This window comes from Pyrus communis, chromosome 17 (assembly GCF_041283825.1).
Source record: "Pyrus communis isolate YQ-2024b chromosome 17, ASM4128382v1, whole genome shotgun sequence".
NCBI lineage: Eukaryota > Viridiplantae > Streptophyta > Magnoliopsida > Rosales > Rosaceae > Pyrus > Pyrus communis.
This window is the reverse complement of record NC_142581.1, coordinates 13,993,853-14,010,876: the sequence shown is the minus strand read 5'-3', so window position 1 is coordinate 14,010,876 and position 17,024 is coordinate 13,993,853. Positions and strand designations below refer to the sequence as shown.

At 44.0% G+C, this 17,024-nt stretch overlaps 1 pseudogene; it reads right to left on the bottom strand.

The window, feature by feature from the left end:
- Positions 1-742: 742 nt before the first annotated feature.
- Positions 743-15,201, bottom strand: LOC148689506 (uncharacterized; annotated as a pseudogene).
- Between the last annotated feature and the right edge of the window lie 1,823 nt (positions 15,202-17,024).

Genomic DNA, 17,024 nt, shown 5'->3' with positions numbered 1-17,024 from the left:
TGCAAATCATCCACGATCACGACGTCTTAAAAACCCACTGTGTCGGAGCTTCTGGGTTCTTATGTTTCCAACGCCGTTCGAAGAACCAAAGGTGTGAATGAGTTCGTGAGGTTGTGAGGAAGATGATGGTAGTGTCCAAGGACTCGATTCGTGATGTTTTAGTATGGTTTAAGTGTAACAGTCTCACAGTTGTATGGATGGAAAAAAGAATCGAGAAAGAAGAAGAGGGTGAGGGATACGTGTGTGTGTGTGTGTGTGTGTGTGGTCACTGATTGGCCAGAATGAAAAGAAGTAAGGCCTTGATTAGGCTGCCATGAGGAAAAAAAAAAGAAAGAAAGAAAGAGAGTTTTAGGGTCCAATTAGCCCAAGGAAATAACAATTCAACCTAAAATCTAATTGGGCTAGACATGACAGGAACTAATTGATTGGTGAATAAAATATAGTCAATCCAACAATATATTTCTACCCTAACTCGTTCTTTAATCGTCGTAACATTTTCATTAGGAATCTGATTCGACCTTAACTCGTTTCGATGCACTTGTGACGTCGAGTACGATTTTATTACGATAGCGAGGATGATTATTTAAAACTACATATGTACATCCACGTCACTAAGCTACCGACGGCATAATCGTCATCTCACATATTCGGGGAGAAAATTATAATGACAATTGGGACGGGTCGCCATAATCTACCCTCTTAAGAAAATTTCATCCTCGAAATTTCTACACAACAACACGTATCAATAACCATAAAATAGACATGGATACAGGTCTCGCATATGCTTTGTAGTTTCCCAGGTGGCTTCCTCGACCAAATGATTCCTCCATAAAACTTTCACCATGCGTACAGTCTTGTTCCTGAGAACTTTATCCTTCCAATCCAAAATCGTTACTGGCTTTCCATAATTGGTCAAGTCTGGGTTAATCTCTAGTGGTTGAGAAGGGATCACGTGTGATGGATCGGAGACATAATGATGAAGCATAGATACATGGAAAACATCATGCACCTTTGACAACTCTGGAGGTAGTTCAAGCCTGTAGGCAACTTCACCAATTCGTTCAGTGATCTGATACGGTCCAATATACCGAGGACTTAACTTACCTTTCTTGCTGAACCGTACCACGCCTTTCCATGGAGATAACTTCAGGAATACCCAATCTTCAACTTTATATACTCTATCAGTGGCATGTTTATCGGCGATACCCTTCTATCGATCCTGGGCAGCTTTCAGGTTAACTTTAATCACCTGAATATTCTGTGTAGTCTCATCCACAATCTCGAGGACCACTAGCACTCTTTCGCCAACTTCAGACCAACATAATGGAGTACGACATGATTTACCATAAAGCGCCTCAAAAGGTGACATGCCAATGCTAGAAAGATAGCTGTTATTATAAGCAAACTCAATCAAAGCTAAACGTTTATGCCAAGCATCTCCAAACTGCAAAACCGAGGCTTTCAACATATCTTCCAGCATCTGAATGGTTCTCTCAGATTGCCCATCCGTTTAAGGGTGATAAGCTGTGCTGTAGAGCAATGTTAAACCGAGAGCTGCCTGGAAAGCTACCCAAAATTTAGTAGTGAACCTGGGATCTCGATTAGAAATGATACTAACTGGAATGCCATGGTACTTGACAATCTCTGAAATAAACGTTTTCGCCAACTAACTCAAGGAGTAATTTTCTCGAACGAGTATAAAGTGTGTTGGCTTGGTAAGTCGATCAACTATTACCCAAATACCATCATAACCATTGCATGTACGAGGTAGCTTGTACACGAAATCCATGGTAATATCCTCCCATTTCCACTGAGGTACGGGAAGTGGTTGTAATAACCCAAAAGGTTTCTTCCTCTTTGCCTTAACTTGTTGACATACTACACAGCAACTCATATATTCAGCAATCTTTCTCTTCATACCAGGCCAATAATAGAAAGGTCGAATAGTGTGATACATCTTGGTACTCCCAGGATGCATCGCATAAGCCGAAACATCCGCCTCATCAAGTATATCTTTTTTTAATTCTTCGACATTAGGCACGTACATTCGGTTACCCTGCATCAGCATACCATCGGAATTCCTAATCCTGAGATCTTTCTTTTTCCCTTCTTGAGATTCTGCATCAAACATTTGAGCCTCAATCACATGATTTATCAAGATTGATCTGACTCGAAAACTTGCAAGTAGGGTTTCTTCCCGATCTTCCACTTCTAAATCAACTCTAATAGATCTCAATTCAGTGAGGAGAGGAATACGACATGCATATAGAGCATTAATTCAATAGATGGATTTCCTGCTAAGTGCATTTGCCACTGTATTTGTACAACCCGGATAATACTCAATTGTGTAGTCGTAATCACTGAGTAATTTTATCCATCTCTGTTGTCGGAGATTAAGATCATTCTGTGTGAAAATATATTTGATGCTTTTATGATCGTAAAAATCTTACACTTTTCCATGAAGATAATGCCTCTAAATCTTCAAAGCAAAAACAATGGCTGCCAACTCAAGATCATGAGTAGGATAATTCATTTCGTGGAGCTTTAACTATCGCGAGGCATAAGCAATCATCCTGCCATGCTGCATTAACACACAACCCAATCCATTCAAGGAAGCATCACTATAAATCTCGAAGTTCCCACTATCATCTGGAAGTGCTAAAACAGGTGCATAAGTAAGGCAATATTTTAGCTGCTGAAAACTTTGCTCGCAATCATCACTCCACTCAGACTTAACTCTTTTCCTGGTTAACCTTGTCAATGGCAGAGCTATAGCTGAGAAATCTTTCATAAAACATCTATAATAGTCAGCTAAACCAAGAAAACTTCGTACTTCCGTGTGTGGACATCGAAATTTCGGTGAAATGAATGTTGACCAATAATTAAAATTTCAACACTCACGTGTCACATAAATTTTACATGTAGCGTGTGACTCAATGAAAAATCGAAATAAATTGGAAAAGTCATCAAATAGGACACGTGTCATTACTTGGCAGAAATGATTTATTTCATCTGATTATTTAAATCCAAAAATCAAGTTTTGAAATTCTATAAATAGGAAGCCAAGGCATTCATTTAGGGGGAGAAAGAAAGGAAGAAAGAAAGAAAGAAAGGAAGAAAGAAAGAAAGAAGGGAATTTACATCACACCAAAACCTTGAAGCCTTGAAACTCTAAAGCTCTCAAGCAAATCCCGAAGGATCAAGAAAACACTCTTCGTTCTTCGTCAAACCCTCCTTCAAGGTCAAGCCCCAACGGCCCTTGAAGAACTTCCGCCGACTCAAGATCAAGCCCCGACGGCCCCTTGAAGAAAGTGTTCATCATCCGTTCGTCCTAAGATCAAGCCCTAACGGCCCTTTGGATCAACAACCTCAACAAATCCACACATCCAATCAGTCTTCAAAATTAGGCCCAAAAGCCCTTGAAGATCCGCTCATCCATCAACCCTCAAGATCAAGCCCCGACGGCCTCTTGAAGAAATCCATACACTCAGTCTTCAAGATTAGGCCCAAAAGCCCTTGAAGATCCGCTCATCCATCAACCCTCAAGATCAAGCTCCGACGGCCCCCTTGAAGAAATCCATACACCCAGTATTCAAGATCAAGCTCAAAAGCCCTCGAAGATCCGTTCATCAACTGTTCATCCCTAGATCAAGCCCCGACGGCCCTTTGGATCAACAGCTCATCCACAAACCTACACCCTACGAAGATAGAATCAGAGGATCAAATTACAAAGAGATTGTAACCCCAAAATCATTAAACACAAAAAGATATTTTGTACACGGTATTCTTGTTTCTTGTTTCAGGAACTTTTCGTGTTTACAAATTTGGCACGCCCGGTGGGATAATCTCTACCTCTCATCTCTATCCTCCAATCATCGAAAAACGCAAATGGCATCAAGAAAGGATCAAGCTGTTCCTGCAATCAAAGCAAAGAACAAGAACATCATCGCCGCAAGTGGTGATATTTCGGGCATCGTAACCCGAAGTAAGGCAAGAGCTCTTTTTGCCGCGGCTTCCGCCCCTGCATTGACTCTGTCAAAGGAACAAGAGCACCTGAGGTACGAGCCTGTGATCACCCTAGCCTCGCTAAAGGCATCAAGGGGGGAAAGCCCGAGGAAATACTCAGAGTCCCTACTCTCCGACGCTGATTCGAGCGGCAGTACAACCATGCAAGTTATGACCACTGGAGCAACTTCAATCGAGGAGCAGCTAGCTCAGATGAATGAAGCAATCGCAAAGCTCACACGGACTGTGGAGGAGAAGGACTTGCAGATTGCCGCACTTGTCAACCAACTAGATGCGCTGCCCGACGTGAAAGTCGACCCAAATATTGGCCTATTAAAGAAAGAAGACGACGAAGAAGAGGAGCCACCAGTGGAGAAAGTTGAAGAGAAGCCAAAGCTAGACCAAGAAACGGCATTCATGGGATCTCTCTCTATCCAGCAGCTACAGGAGATGATCGCAAGCACTGTCAAGACACAGTACGAAGGAAGCTCGCATGACTCCGTACTGTACTCAAAGCCTTACTCCAAGAAGATTGACGCTTTGAAGATGCCAAGGGGTTATCAGCCCCCAAAATTCATGCAGTTCGATGGAAAAGGCAACCCGAAGCAACATGTCGCCCATTTCATTGAAACTTGCAACAATGCTGGGACAGAGGGAGACTACCTCGTCAAACAGTTCGTGCGTTCGCTGAAAAGTAACGCTTTTGACTGGTACACTGACCTCGAACCTGAGTCTATCAACAGTTGGGACCAGCTAGAAAGGGAATTCCTCAACCGTTTCTACAGCACTCGTCGTACTGTAAGCATGCTAGAGCTGACCAGTACGAAACAGTGGAGAGATGAACCTGTCGTCAACTACATAAATAGATGGCGCTCCTTAAGTCTGGATTGCAAAGATCGGCTTTCTGAAACCTCTGCCATTGAGATGTGCGTTCAAGGCATGCACTGGGGGTTACATTACATCCTCCAAGGCATAAAACCAAGAACATTCGAAGAGCTAGCAACTCGTTCCCACGACATGGAGCTGAGTATCGCTAATCATGGGAAGAAGGAGCCAATTACTAACTTCAATAAGGAGAAAGTATTCGCCCCAAATGTAGACAAGACCGGGAAGAAGCCCGCTAAGGAAGCTTTCACCGTCAACACTACCCCCATCAAGACCTCTTCAGCGCCCATCAAGACCTCCTCAGCGCCCATCAAGACCTCCTCAGCGCCCATCAAGATCTCCTCCAAGAAGAAAGCGAAGGAGATAAAGACAAGTGAGCCTTCTCGCACCCAAGACAGATACAAGAGCACCTTGAGAGAGTTGGAACAGAAAACGTACCCTTTTCCTGACTCTGACATGGCTGCCATGTTAGATGACTTGCTGGAAAAAAAGGTGATTGAGCTACCCGAATGCAAGCGTCCTGAAGAAATGAATCGCACAAACGATCCTAGGTACTGCAAGTATCATCGTATTGTGAGCCATCCTGTTGGCAAGTGCTTCGTTCTCAAAGAACTCATCATGAAGCTAGCACAACAAGGGCAAATTGAGCTCGACCTTGAGGACACGGCCGCAACGCATACCACTACAATTGCGTTTGGATCGTTTAATCCTGTGCCTCTCCAAATGACACCTGACCGTTCCCGTGAATGCTTAAGTTGCACGGCACCTCCTACACAACCATCACTGGAGAGAAGCGACCAAGATACACATGCTGATGATGAAGAAGGATGGATATTGGTAACCTACAAAAAGACAAGGAAACCAAGACCACAAGTCATACAGCCAAAGGTGGAACAAAGAAGAAATCACCACGGCCGCAACAATGCGAAGCCTAAAAGAAACATAAAGCATAATAAAACAACATATGCTAGGGAACCTATGGAGCAGGAGCCACGCATTCCCGTTTCCTTGCGTGAGTACTTCCCGAATGACTTTTTCCAACAGTGCACTACCGTGGCCTGTCACATGGTTGAAGTAGAAATAGAAGAGCCCTCAAAAGGCAAAGCTATTGCCACTGAGGTAGAAAAGACCCTTACACCTGGAGAAGGTCTGCCAACACACTTTAGCATCGAGGAAGCGCTACCATTGCCAAAAAAGATGCGAAGAGCACTAGCAGCAGTCTTGGCAGGTCCCGACGACCACGAAGTGCAAGAAAGTAACGACGAAGGCTCGAAGCTTCAGCCACATGAATGTGCCACATGTTGTGCCACCCATGACGTAATTAACTTCACTGACGAAGACCTACTGTTGGGATCAAAGCCTCACAACCGTCCTCTCTTCGTCTCCGGGTACATAAAGGAATACAAAGTCAACCGCATGCTTGTGGATGGTGGGTCAGCCATAAACATCATGCCAAAATCAACAATGACCATAATCGGCATCAAGGTGAATGAACTATCCCTGAGCCGTCTGCTGATCCAGGGTTTTAACCAAGGAGGACAAATGGCGATAGGTATGATCCGAGTAGAGATGACCATGGGAGAGCTCAAATCAAGCACGATATTCCACGTGATTGATGCAAGAACTTCCTATAGCTTGCTCTTAGGAAGACCTTGGATCCACGCAAATGGGGTAGTGCCGTCCACCCTTCACCAATGCCTAAAATTTTACCGAGAAGGAGTGAAGGTGATCCAAGGTGATACCAAGCCATTCACCGAAGACGAATCACACTTTGCAGATGCCAAGTTCTACATGGATGAAGAGACGGTACCCGAAGCCCTTCCGGAAGAGATCAAATCCACGGGCAGAGCAGCACCTAAAAAGCAGGAGTGGCAAGCCATGCCTAAAAAAACAAAAAGAGCAGGCCGGGCCATCTTCAAGCAAAGATGATGACGAGTTTGCTAAACCTGCAACAACCAAAGGGAGTAGGATGCCGTCAGAAGGACCGAACGCACCCATATTCCGGTATATCCCGATGTCAAGAAGAAAGAATGGTCAATCTCCATTCGAAACTAGAAAAGCCGACACACAGTGGCACACGGATAACGTGAAGTTGCTCAAGACGAATGCAGTTTTGCCTCTGACACAGCTAGGGGGTGCTAAGGCCGCAAGACTACCACAAGGCTTCATAAAAGCTCTACCAAAGAAGGTGGAATCAAGCTTTCTTCCAACCAAGAGGACCGAGGAAGGTTTTGACCCTAACGCCTACAAACTCATGTCAAAAGCCGGGTACGACTTCGCTTCTTCTGCGGTGGCTGGAAAGAAGGTTTCAAACACTGTCAATGACGAAGAACGTAACCTCACCAAAACTCAAAAGAAGTTGAAGGAGCATGGTTACGGAGTTGACAACAACAAAGCCGGACTTGGTTTCACACCAAATGCACCTGTGATGATTTCAAGCCAAGCGAAAAACACTAGCACTCAATATGTCAGCATGAGCATTGAACAAGACCAAAAAGAGCCTAAACCCTCCCCTCGGACGTCGGTCTTCGATAGGATGAGCCAGTCAAGCTCCAGAACTTCAGTGCTTAATCGCATTGGTGGTCAAGACCGAACCTCTGTCTTCAAGAGGCTTAACGCGCCGACATCCCAAAGCTCTGTTTTTGAAAGGTTGTTAAAGCCTAAGAAACAAAGCAACACAGTTATCTCTCCTCTGCGACGATCAGCTTCAGAAAGGTTTGAAGATAATGGGAAGCCTTTTGGAAAAAGGAAGACAACACTAAAGGAAGAAAAGCTCAATGGGTTAGGAGAAAAGGACGACGTTCGAAGCTTGATTCCTTCAAGGATGAAGCGCCAAGCAATCCTAGAGGTTGACACAAAAGGACCACTAAAGGTAAGGAGGCGCATCATCGTCCACACTGGCAAATCTTCATGCCAACAAACCCAAGAGAACGGCACTGAAGATGAAATCCCTAAGAAATATGTCACTTCTGGCTCTTTCGACTCAAAGTCTTCACCTCAACCGCTGGGGGCATGTTCCAAAACCATGTCAGTCAAGTCAAGTGAAGATGAAGGATGGATTCAGGTCACTCCGAAGAAGCTGCACGAGAAACATATGTCTTGTCCACAAGTTCACCAATCGGAAAGGGGGCAAAGCAGCTACCGTCAACCTTCAAAGCTACATGAAAATGTTGAGGATGATGAAATTACAACACAAAGATCGTTCATGCGGGATCTTTTCTTCCTCGAAGATGTCTTCAATTTCTCGATCAAGGCTCCTTGTTATGAAGATTGTGAGGAATGCATTTCGAAGATCGCTTCGAAGAAATTGGACAAGCAGCAACCATCTTGTCCACAAGTTTATCAGTCGAAAAGGGGGCAAAACAGCTCCTGTCAACCTCCAGAACAATGTGAAAGTATTGGAGATAATGAAATTTCGACACAAAGATCGTCCATCCCCATCACAATGTGCGACCTCTTCCCAGAAGACTTCTTCAATTACCCGGTCAAGGCTCCTTCCTATGAAGATTGCGAGGAACGCCTCTCCCAGAACACCAGACAATCCTTATGCCGACAAGCCCGAGAAGACAGCACCGAAGAGGAGATCCAAGATGTTTTCCACGTCACGGTTCAAGAAGGTAAAGAAGACGAAATCCCCGAGGAAGATGTCACTGCTGCACCACCACAGCTCGAAGATGGGGGACAAGCCACAATTGATGATCTCAAGGAACTCAACTTAGGTACAAGCAAGGAACCAAAGCCTATCTTCGTAAGTGCATTATTAAGTACAGACGAGATAGAGGAGTATTATCAGCTGTTGTTAGAGTACAAAGACGTCTTTGCCTGGACCTACAAAGAAATGCCCGGCCTGGACCCTATCATCGCTGTTCATCATCTTGCGGTCAGGCCTGGAACACGGCCGATAAAGCAAACTCAAAGACGCTATCGATCTGAGCTTATCCCACAAATCGAGGTCGAGATCGACAAGCTAATCGAAGCAGGCTTTATTCGAGAAGTGCAATACCCCAAGTGGATCTCCAACATCGTCATTGTCCTTAAAAAATCAGGACAAATACGTGTTTGCGTAGACTTCCGGGACCTCAACGATGCTTGCCCAAAGGATGACTTCCCCTTGCCAATCATTGAAATCATGGTGGATGCAACCACTGGCCATGAGGCATTATCATTCATGGATGGCTCTTCTGGATACAATCAAATTCGCATGGCCCTCGAAGACGAGGAACTAACAGCCTTTCGTACTCCAAAAGGTATCTACTGCTACAAGGTAATGCCCTTTGGTCTAAAGAACGCTGGAGCTACGTATCAACGCGCAATGCAGAAAATCTTCAATGACATGCTACACAAAAACGTAGAATGTTACGTAGATGATGTGGTGGTTAAGACGAAGAAAAGATCAGAACACTTGAAGGATCTGCGAATAGTGTTCGAAAGGCTGCGAAAATACAACCTCAAGATGAACCCGTTAAAGTGTGCGTTTGGCGTCACCTCTGGAAAATTCCTCGGCTTCATCGTCAAGCACCGTGGTATTGAAGTAGACCAATCAAAGATCAAGGCTATTCAAAGCATGCCCGAGCCAAGAAACCTGCACGAGCTGAAAAGTCTACAAGGACGGCTAGCCTTCATCAGACGCTTCATCTCCAACCTCGCAGGGCGTTGTCAACCGTTTAGTCGCCTTATGAAGAAAGATGTTCCATTCGTGTGGGACAAAGCATGCCATAATGCTTTTGAAAGCATAAAGAAATATTTGTCAAGTCCACCTGTCCTGGGGGCACCTGTGCCCGGGAAACCACTCATATTGTATATTGCTGCTCAGGAAAGTTCAATCGGAGCACTCTTGGCGCAAGAGAATGAATCCCAAAGAGAAGGAGCACTTTACTACCTCAGTCGAACTCTCACCGGCGCTGAGTTGAACTATTCCCCAATAGAAAAGATGTGCCTCGCTTTGGTGTTTGCCATTCAGAAACTCAGACATTACATGCATGCTTACACCATCCACTTGGTTGCTAAAGCCGACCCTGTCAAATACGTTATGACTAAGCCAGTCTTGACAGGGCGACTCGCTAAATGGGCTTTGCTTCTTAATCAATATGAGATCATCTACGTCCCAGCTAAAGCCGTCAAGGGACAAGCGCTAGCAGACTTCCTTGCCGATCATCCAATCCCGGCTGATTGGAAAATCTCAGACGACTTGCCTGACGAGGAGGTGTTCTACATCGACATCTTCCCGACATGGACGATGTTCTTCGACGGATCCGCACGAGCAGACGGAGCGGGGGCAGGAGTAGTATTTATGTCACCACAAAGGCACATACTACCTTACTCCTTCCAACTGAATGAGCTATGCTCCAACAATGTTGCTGAGTACCAAGCATTGATCATCGGGCTCCAAATGGCGATCAACATGGAAATCACAGCTCTTGAGGTATATGGCGATTCCAAGCTCATAATCAATCAACTCTTAACTGAATATGAGGTGAGGAAAGATGATCTCGTCCCATACTTCCGGCTAGCGACCCAACTGCTACAAAGGTTCGAAGCTGTGACACTAGAACATGTGCCAAGAAAGGAAAATCAAATGGCAGACGCTCTCGCCAATCTAGCCTCAAGTATGACACTAGGAAAAGATGAAGTTGCAGACGTGCCAGTTTGCCAAAGATGGGTGATTCCGCTCGTTAATGAAATGTCACTAGATGATACAAATGTCATCTCAGTACTTCCAGTCGATACTGAAGAGTGGAGACAGCCGCTGATCGACTACTTAGAGCACGGAAAGCTTCCCGATGATCTTAGACACCGTTCCGAAATACGTCGACGAGCACCTCGCTTCCTTTACTACAAAGGAACACTCTACCGACGCTCTTTTGAAGGACTGCTCCTGAGATGCCTAGGTGAGGAAGAAGTTAATCAAGCCATGGAAGAAGCACATTCAGGTGTGTGTGGGGCACATCAATCTGGACCAAAGCTACATTTCCAGCTTAAAAGAATGGGTTACTACTGGCCGAGCATGGTGAAGGACTGCCTGGAACACGCCAAAAGGTGCCAAGCCTGCCAATTCCACGCCAACTTCATACATCAACCGCCTGAACCATTACACCCTACAGTTGCTTCATGGCCGTTCGACGCATGGGGATTGGACGTTGTAGGACCAATTACGCCAAAGTCATCTGCAGGGGAAGCTTACATCCTAGCTGCAACAGATTACTTCTCCAAGTGGGCTGAAGCCATACCTTTAAGGGAAGTAAAAAAGGAAACTGTTGTTCGTTTCATCAAGGAGCATATCATCCACCGATATGGGGTGCCTCGCTACATTATCACGGACAATGGAAAGCAGTTTTCCAACCGACTCGTGGATGAGCTTTGCGACAAATACAAGTTCAAGCAGCACAAGTCTTCCATGTATCATGCTCCGGCCAACGGCCTCGCAGAAGCATTCAACAAGACGCTGTGCAACCTCCTGAAAAAGGTAATCGGCCGAACAAAGAGAGACTGGCATGAAAGAATAAGTGAAGCACTTTGGGCATATAGGACTACACATAGGACTCCTACCCAAGCTACACCTTATTCTCTCGTATATGGCGTAGAAGCTGTTCTACCGCTTGAAAGTCAAATCCCCTCACTAAGGATGGCTATACAAGAAGGCTTGACTGATGAAGAAAATGCAAAGTTGCGCCTTCAGGAGTTGGAAGCGCTGGATGAGAGAAGGCTCGAAGCTCAACAACACTTGGAATGCTACCAAGCACGGTTAGCCAAGGCATTCAACAAGAAAGTCCGCCCAAGGTCTTTCCAAGCCGGAGATCTCGTGCTGGCATTGCGTAGGCCTATCATTACAACCCATAAGACAAAAAGCAAGTTCACATCAAAATGGGATGGACCCTACGTAATACAAGAGATTTACACCAATGGCGCCTACTTAATCACGGCAGAAGACGGGTTGAAGATCGGCCCCATCAACGGCAGATTTTTGAAGCGCTACTACCCCTAAAGCAAACGCGCCACGCTCCTGGCCCGCAAGAGCATAAACTGTGTACGGCAAAATCATCATAAAAAACCATCACTCATTTGAACTACGTCATGACTTGATCCCTCCTCAACCAATGGTACGTAGGCAACTTGAAACTTCAAAACTTCAAGTACAGTCACATCTCAAAAAAAAAAAAAAAAAAAAAAAAAAAAAAAAACGCTTTGAAGAATAAAGAGCAAATTCAAGAATGCAAACATTTTATTTCTTTGAAGGAAAAAGTCTGATTACAAAAGAAAAAGGGCGGAAGACACTACTTGAAAACTATGTCCCTAAAACTAAGGAGGCGGTCTTCAAGCAAGCCTTCCAAAGCCTTCAAAGTCTCTACCTCAGTGAGAGACAGGATGGGCAACTCCATAGCCATGTCTTTCTCTTGTTCTAGGCGTGAAATCTCCTCTTGGCATTGAGAAAGTGTAGCTCCCTGCTCCCCGAGAACACTTTCAAGTTTTGATGCCTCGATGCCAAGCTGTTCTTGTTCTCGCATCAACATATCTAGATGTACCCGGACAGAAGCTAAAGAAGTCTCTGTAGATTGATAATCTCCCGAAGCAGCTTGCTGAGAAGACCGGGCTTGGGTTAGTGACAAGTCTATTGCAGCAAGTTGGTGAGCTCTAACATCTGGACTCAACTTCTTCGAGGAAATAACACGCAAGGAAGAATACTCAGTTGAGGCGGCCATAATTTCGGCGATCTTGATCTTCAAGGATGAAGAATCAATGTTAAGATTGTCAATTGCAGAAATAAGTTTCGACAAGTCCTCTTTAAGCAACGCAAGGTCCTCCGACGGGCATTTCAAAATCCTCCCCTCAATATGGCTCTTGATATCCATTGCCGCACGAAGATTGATGCGATGAATAAGCTGCTCAGTACCACTAAGGTTTGGCCCTCTCAGAGAGATCTCAGAGCTAGCTGGCAAAGGTGTAGAATGCATGACGGGATCTTGCATGCCTCCACCTACACACGGCAAACTTGGGAAACTTGACGAACTTGGGATAAGCTCTGTACCAGGTGGATCCCCAATCTCCTCGCCTGTGGGTAGGTCGCCTCCAAATAGCATCTCCGTATAAGAATAAATACCTGTGGTCGCCAAGTCAAAAGAACAAGAAGGCCCAACCTAAAGAAAACAAAGAAAGCTGTTAGAAACAAAAGCTAGAACAATGAAAGCAGAAGAAGTCATAAGAGAGAAGAAGATGCATACGTCTTTCTCAAACGACACACTACCATCGAGTTGAGGGAGCCTAAACACTTCTTTCTTCTTATGACGAAAATTGACATCGCTATCAGCCTGAGCGCCTTCAAGACGTCGCTTGTTTAAAACTTGTTGACCCTGCCGCAAAACAAGTCCATCTTCGTGCGAATCAACTTCATCACCGGCCTCTTCAGATACATCCAGATGTTGAGAAGACAAGCGTGGGCATTGAGGGACTAAAACCACTGGTCTATCTTGCAAAGTAGCAGCACTCGCGCAATCAAAAGATATCAGTTGTGTAGGAACCACAGAACACCCCTCCTTCAATACATTGAGGTGTGAATGAGAAGAATTGGTACCACTTGCCATCCCCGAATTCTCATAATATACCTTTGACCACCAACTTATGTAAGCACGGGTTACTGGACTACTCTTGAACTCGTCTTTTGCCGGCAGGGTGATAGAAGCATTTGTACATGCACGGGTACAAGACTCCCAATGCATATACACGGCTTGCAAGGAGTCTAATTGGTTTTTTTTCCTTCAACTTGCCTGGCACATGTTGGACAAAACCAAATTGCCTGCTGAAACGGTGGGGACTATACGGCTGAACAATGCATCGATCTTCTTGCCGCAAAGAAACATACCCTGAGCGAAGACTTACAAGGTAAGATAAGTCTGAGAAGCGAAGATGCGAATCGTCCATGATGCCTCGCCGCACCGAGCCAACTCTCGCCAGATAGTCCATCTTCAAGCCTTCGCAGCTTCTAAACAGTGCTTGCGCCTGGGAATCATCGAGGCTCTTCGAAGAAAGCACGCCAGAATGCTTCGTCATCAAAGGCCCTGACTTGTTTAGAGTTGAAGAAAAAAAAATGAGTACCGAAGTACTCACCCAACCAACCATACACATAATGGTAGGGAAGAACCGCGGCACGATCTTCAGTGTTTGCTGAGTTCGAAACAACACTCAAGCCATTATAAATATTGGCCAAAACCGGGATAGCAAGACTGAAAGATTCACCTGCAGCCATCTTGCTAGCAACTTTGAAAACCCCAGGACGAACAAAGTTGACGTCGCCGATTGGAAAAACAAACTTACAAAGCCAACAAGCTAAGAAAGCAGCTAGGTAAGATTCTTCCACATGCTCTGATGCTATGCCAAGGTCCTCAAACGCTCTCAACTCGGCAGGGGAACGGCGCCTAGCTGAACCAATGGCACCAGATGGATATGAGTCTCCCTTTGGCTTAGTGGTTTTGTTGCAACTTCTTCTCTTCGAGGACTTCTTGTACCTTGTGTCCTCCCAATACCAGAAGCGGATCCATGAAGAAATCTTCACGCCTGATTTACTTCGAGCATCTTGGAAAAGCTTGTGATATGCCCAAAATAAACAGCGACAACTCGCAGGCAATCCTCGGGTATTGCAGAGAGAAAGTTCCTCCGCACTAGGAACGACCTCGTCATAAAACTTACCTTGGATTGGCAATCCCCCTATCTTGTGGAGATCCCAAAGTGAAATTGACATCTCTCCTTGAGCTGTATGAAGCGTGTTAGTCGCTGAACACCAATGCTCGAAGAACGCATGAAGGACAGAATGATGGAGATCATAACTAAACAAAGATGCGTACACGGCATGGTAAAGGCCCATGCTAGTAAGCACATGTTTAGATCGGCCCAAGACATCTTCAAGCCACTCCCAATAAGACTCATCAAAAACAGCTTCTCCGGTAGTCGACAAGGCATCATTCCAAGCCATAGCTCCGCTGCGGATGTGATCTCCGAGAAGCTTAAACGAAGCCGGATGACTGTCATGAGCATGGTGTGAAGGGTTCAAGATAAGAATCCCCGGTGTGCACGCCTCCCTCTTCGTATTTGATCGAACAAAGTTTGCCACCTTCCAAGATACTTCAGAAGACCACGACTTAATATGCATGGAGTTGTCTTTTGTAGGAAGAGCAAGCGCCTTAAGGCCAGTCAGTGGGGCGTAAATCTTCAGAGTTGTTCCCCTATCTTGCGAATCATTTTCCTTCGCAAGAATGGTAATGGTGTTGCTCTTAAAACATTTGAAAAATACCATGACCGCAAAAAAAAAAAAAAAAAAAAAAAAAAAAAAAAAAAACAGCCACAAAACTTGAACAGCAGGACAACAGACAGTGCAATGGTGTGCAGCGATGACGGTGCAGCAAGCAGCAACAAGAGGCACAACAACGTCACCACCGAGGAAAATTATGATCAAAAGGCACTACACAGCATAAACTCGCTGCAGTCTTTTGCATAACCCCACACGGTAAAAGTGACACACTGCAACAAGCTCCAAGCAGCGGCAAGAGGCACGGCAACGTCACTACCAAGGGAAGACTGTGACCAAAAGGCATTACACAGCAAAAATCCCTTTGCAATCTTTGCACAACACCACTCTTTCTACACCACCAATTTACGCGTTCCTGGGTTCTTCGTCGATTTGGCAGCCTCAGCCTTGCAGATCACCATATAAAAAAAAAATTAATAAAAATATATATATAATAAAAAAACAAAAAAAAAAAAACACAAAAAAAAAAAAAAAAAAAAAAAAAAAAAATGCAAGAACAAAATATAAAAGACACAAAAATTTTAACGAGGTTCCTCCACAGTCAGTGTAACTGGAGTACGTCCTTGGAGCAGTAGGAGCTCACCCAATAATCCACTATCAACCAAATGGGAGTTTACAAAGTGTTGGTAATCTCACAGCCCAAATAATCCAATACACCCAAAAGCTCTCACACACCAAAGAAACAAATAGAGGAAGAAATATAATGAATAATTTCTTCTCTATACATATAGCTCAAAGCTATTACAAAAAACAACTACTTTGGTAGATGATTACTAACCAAATGAAGCAGCAGCTTCTCTTCTCTATTTGCAGTTTTTTTTTTTTCTTTTTCTCAGCAGAGTATTGAGCTCTCTCTTCTTCTCTATTTTCTCCAAAACCGAAATGAGCTATCTTCACTTTTTTTTTCCTTTGCTTCAAAGGCTATTTAAACCAACGGATGTGGAAGAAAAAAACAAAAACACTTTCCTGTTTTTCCTCCCTAAAACAAGGAAAATGTTTCTCCTTTTCTTCCTTTATAATTTTTTATAGTCAAAAGCATTTGCAATTGTTGTCTAGCTGAAAGCATAGCCAAGTTGGCCACTTTCCAACATAAAAAAAATAAAAAAAAATAAAAAATAAAAAAAAACTTTGGTGGATCAGCACCACCGAAGGAAAAAAAAAAAAAAAAAAAAAAAAAAAAAAAAAAAACCTTTGGTGGATCAGCACCACCGAAGGAAAAAAAAAAAAAAAAAAAAAAAAAAAAAAAAACCTTTGGTGGATCAGCACCACCGAAGGAAAAAAAAAAAAAAAACCTTTGGTGGATCAGCGCCACCGAAGGAAAAAAAAAAAAAAAAAAAAAAAAAAAAAACCTTTGGTGGATCAGCACCACCGAAGGAAAAAAAAAAAAAAACCTTTGGTGGATCAGCGCCACCGAAGGAAAAAAAAAAAAAAAAAAAAAAAAAAACCTTTGGTGGATCAGCACCACCGAAGGAGAAAAAAAAAAAAAAAAAAAAAAAAAAAAAAAACTTTGGTGGATCAGCGCCACCGAAGGAGAAAAAAAAAAAAACTTAGTGATGCATATGTTTTATTTGTATTTAACACAATACACTGAATAAAATAAAGTATGTCCATTAATCTCCAAGAAATTACAAGTGTGTACAAAAAAACAAAAAAAAAAAAAAAAAAAAAAAAAAAAAAAAAAGATGGAGCTTTCACAAAGGATGTTCACGTGAAGCCCCATTACTTGGCAAAACTCTAGAAGCGGAAGGCATCGGAGCGGGAGGCATTGAAGCTAGAGCATTCCAGGCCTCAATACTGGGTGGAACGCTAGATGACCCAGGAAAAAGGTGCCTCTGGAGGA